Source organism: Triticum dicoccoides, chromosome 2A (genome assembly GCF_002162155.2).
Source record: "Triticum dicoccoides isolate Atlit2015 ecotype Zavitan chromosome 2A, WEW_v2.0, whole genome shotgun sequence".
Lineage (NCBI taxonomy): Eukaryota > Viridiplantae > Streptophyta > Magnoliopsida > Poales > Poaceae > Triticum > Triticum dicoccoides.
In genome coordinates this window covers 758642099-758646645 of record NC_041382.1, presented here as the reverse complement: position 1 = coordinate 758646645, position 4547 = coordinate 758642099, and the positions used below count along the sequence as shown (strand labels likewise).

General features: G+C 43.4%; 1 pseudogene; it reads right to left on the bottom strand.

Annotated features, from left to right (window-relative positions):
* Positions 1-1631: 1631 nt before the first annotated feature.
* LOC119358356 overlaps positions 1632-4547 on the bottom strand; it is a 41224-nt pseudogene continuing 38308 nt past the window's right edge.

Sequence of the window (4547 nt, the reverse complement as noted above, 5' to 3'; positions counted from 1 at the left end):
GAGGATCCCGAGTTGCCGCAGAAGACGTAGGCGGCCTCCACAGCAAGCCAGTGACCTAGGGCCTCTTCCCTGCGAGCTCCGAGCCCTGCCATGGCCGCCGCCGTCGTGGGATTGGTCGTCGCCATTGACTCCGGCGACAGATGGCCCTAATCCACCACCTCTTGATGCGTCAGAGCCAGGGCTATTGCCGGGTGCCCTCAGTCGGCCTCCCCGCCGCTCCGTGGCGTGCCTCCGCAGAAGGATTATTACATCTCTACACAACGTGTATAAGAATGGGCCCATGACGAATGAAGGTCTTTATGTAGAGACGTGATAGAGCGCATCTAGCATAACGTCTCTACATACCTAGAGATGATTTTTGAACGTCTTAATATAGTGTCTCATATGCCATGTAGACACGCTTAGCTAGTGTGTCTACATGTTTTGAGACGGTCCGTGAGAAGACGCTTTACTAAATTGACTCTATGATTGCCTAGAGATGAAATAAGACGTCTCTAGCTATGAAATTGCACGTCTCCACAGGTAGATTTTCTTGTAGTGCGTGATGATTTTGAATACCTCAAGACCGCCCCTATCACTCAAGCACCACCTCTTTATTTTATCCGCCTTTCTATTTACATTTTTACCTTTGCTTAGTTGATTAGTTGAAACCACACATATTATTGTTTTCATTAGCAACAGTCAAATTAAATATTTCCAGATAACGCTCTAGGTGTTATCTCTAGGTGTGAACGTAGCCGCGTGAGTGACGATTTAGCTGCGGGGCTGGTAGTTTCTTGCACAATCGCTTCATGTAGGATCAACATACTTTACTTACCGCAAATTGCAATAGCCATGTGCACTTATAGTCCATCAGATACAGCGGGGAATCGACGGCCATCACATCCTCCCTTGCAGACACGTGCTCGCCTTTTGCGATGTACTCCATGGCCATGGTGTCGCCCTCCTCCTCTAAGCTCGGCTCAAAAGAGCTCGGAGGTTGATCCGCCATACTGTGTGCCTAGGGCCAGGTCTGAGGCGTGGACCTCCACCACAAGCTCGGCGCGATGCTCCAGCATTAGCATGTTGTATCACATAATATTAGAGTTGCCCATGACTATGGCGGCCGGCGGATGCGGGTTAGGTTGCTTGGCCGGCGGGATTTCGGCTTGAAGGTGTAGTGTTGGGGGTTGTCCAGCCGACTTTAAATAGTCGAAGTAGACGGAGCTACGAAGGCGTGAATGTGGGTAACCGGAGTAGGTTTCTCGGATACTGAATGCGTGAAGGGTTCTAGGGCAAGGCGTCCGAAGAGCGTTTTTGGGTGAGATGAGGGTATCGGAGTCCGACGTGGTGGACGTCTGCACTCCTTAGAACACCCTCCGGTCGGGGGAGGGTCTGTGGGATTTCGGACGTCCAAACCATCCATTTTGATGATCCTGGTTGGATGGTTAAAATTGTACCAGTATAGATAATTACGAACATTTCAATGATCGGCGTTGGAGATGCCCTCACCCCGGAACAGGCTTGAGGAAATCTGGTTGGCAGTTTGCCACACGCCCCTGTTTCTGTTGAGCATGTAGTTGGGGCGCTACATTTTTTGACATTTCCTTTGTCATTGCCCTGCGCTGGCGTAGAGTTGATGCCATAATATACTACGTATAGTACTTGACATCAGTACAGCTGGACACACTATTAATAAAATTAACTCTTGAATAATGGAACTCTGAATCAGTACCAAGATGAATATCTTTTGGAAGAAATGAAGGATCCCAGCGTTCCAATTCCTCCGCCCAAGTATAACGCAGAACAACTGGACACACTATTAATAGAGAGCCCTCGTCCTTGAATCAACAAGCTATTGCAATTGCCTGCATTTAAATAAATGAGAACATACTGCTTCCCCATTCTGTTCAAGAAAATAATACTGCTTCAACATGGGGAAAAAAATTACGCTCAAAAGCAGATATGATGATTTCTTAATAAGATCTAAAAAGCAAGTGCTGTATAATTAACAGTTCAGTAAAATAGACATAAAAGTCCAATCCGTTACTGCCCAAAATGTATTGATACAAGCTCAATATCCATATGCCAATTTACTGTATTTTGCAAGTTGTAACACCGTGGAACAAACAATTTTTTGCATATAAACTATCCGCACAATGGTTATACACAAAATACAATATGCTCACCTGGAGAGTCTTGCCAAGCCCCATCTCATCTGTAATAAGGCAGCGCCCTTGCCTCTGGAGCGCAAATTTCACATCTTCAAGTTGGAAGGGTAGAAGTGCATCTCGTAATCGACGTGGCAGCTTCATGAGAAGCTCGTCAACTTCTTTATCAGAAGCGCAGTTTGTGCCAGCATTTTGAACAGCACGGCTTGTTCTATAAGATATATCTTGCACGACAACGCCAGTCAACTTCTTCAAGAATTGCAACACCAGATCATAGTGCACAAGTTTAAAGACAGAAGAAACATGCCCGCTTTGACTTTGTGTTGTGGAGAATGGTACAGCCTACCAACAATAAGAGGGAAGAATATCAGTTTAGATTCTAGACCAAAAGGCTTATCATCCAGAAAAGGGACTAAGAAGTAAGAACGAGATGAAAATAATTATTACAGCAGAAGTTTATTTTATGCTTAAAGGCATCCACAAATTATTCGATCCCCAAAAGGATTACTCTAAAATGTGATATAATCACCATTTAATTTACTCCCTTCAGTCCTTATAAAAGCGGCCATTTCAGACAACTTCGCGATCTTCAAAATACAAAAATGTATATTGCGGAAGTACTTTCCGAAACAGATTCAGACATAGGATTTTCAAGTATCTAACCTAAACATTTTGCAAAGATATTATCAATCAAAATTTCAATAGTTTGACTATATATCCTTGTCCAAAAGGTATGTTTTACAGACAGCGGATACTGTGAAGATAATTTAGTTCCATGGCTTGATTGTAGCATAAAATTACACCATGGTAAATTTTGAGAAAGATCAAGCTTCAGTTTCAGGCTTTAATCACTTGGTCACAAATTTCAGAAAAAAGAAAGACAGCGGCCAGTGGTCACCAGATGAACAAGGTTAGGAATCCTTTGCGCCTGCTAGTTCAGAAACACTAATACACCTAAATGGAGGAACGGTCAAGCACAAAGTCCCACTATGAAGTCTGCCCTATGTGATCTAAGCACTTCAGGAATCAATCCACCTATAACTTATGCCTCTTTTCATTCTACCATTTAGAGAAAAAAACCAGGAAGTAAAATCCCAGTACATGGAACTTACAAGGGAATAGCAGCTTCAGATTCGTCGCTCTGACCTCTTGTCACACAGCTGATAATACAATAGGAAAAGGTCTACACCAACTGAAAAAGCGTAGTGATATGCCACAAAAATCTAACCTATCTTGTGAACAATCAATCAATCAATCACAAAAAAAAAGAAAAAAAAAGAAAATGAGCCTCACCTTATGGTCGCAGCCGAGCATCCACTGCTTGGACAGCACCTCCATCTTACCCGTCGTCAGGTATTTGGCCCACTCCAACGACCTAGAACGACCAACACAATCTGCAAGAACCCTACAAAACCAACAAGTTCAAGAATGGGGGCAAGATCTTGAGCATAAGATGACCAAAAAAATCAGAAAATTGTACTCCCTCTGTAATGTTCTTTACACAGGAAGTACTATGTATAGGACAATTTTGCTTTCTGGCAGGTTGCATGAAGCAAAGATTTAGCCGATTTTGGGTGATTTTTTCAGAGTATATGCAGCTCCATGTGGTTTTTAAGATTGGGTTCATTCACAATTCATTCGCAGTCGCATACTCGAGTGAATTAAATCTAGGTCTTTCCTGTGGAGCCAAGGTATTTTACACGCCTGATCACAGCTGAGCAAGCTTACCCAGATTCTCTCGCTACAGGGAAAATTTCAGAAAAAATTGAACCATAAAAAATGGACATGTAGGACCTATATGCTTCTCTTCATTTGATAAGAATAATCAAAAGTTCTGATGGCAGTGCAAATCAGCCCTTCCAAAGACGCCGCCGGCGAGACAGATTCTTTGCTGGACTTTGCTTCAGAGAGCTTTCAGAGGAAAGAGTAGAAACTGAATAAACAATTGTAATCCCCTTGACTGAAGTTCCTATTTTACATGTGAAGGTATTCCTCTTGATGTAAAACTAAAAAATGATAAAAACCGTTGTCGGACCTTGACAATCAGGTGTCCCTTGATCAAAGCTCCTCAAGTAGAATGGACTCTCAAGTTTAATATCCGGTCGACACATTGATTCCATGTACAACACTTCGCCAGGTTTGAACACGCGAGTTGTACTTCATTTTCATGCATAACAATGTTTTCTCTGTCAATATACTTGAAATCTCACCTGCAAAAATACGTTTCATACCACAAGGACAATATGATTGGTGCGTGCTATATAGAAGAATAAAGCATACCACGGTCTAGAGCATCTCCAGCCGTGCCCCCAACAGGCCCCCCACGCGAGTTTTTATGCGCCGGCGCCGAAAAAATGCCCCAGTTGCGCCTCCAAGACGCCGAAATCCGCCGGCTCG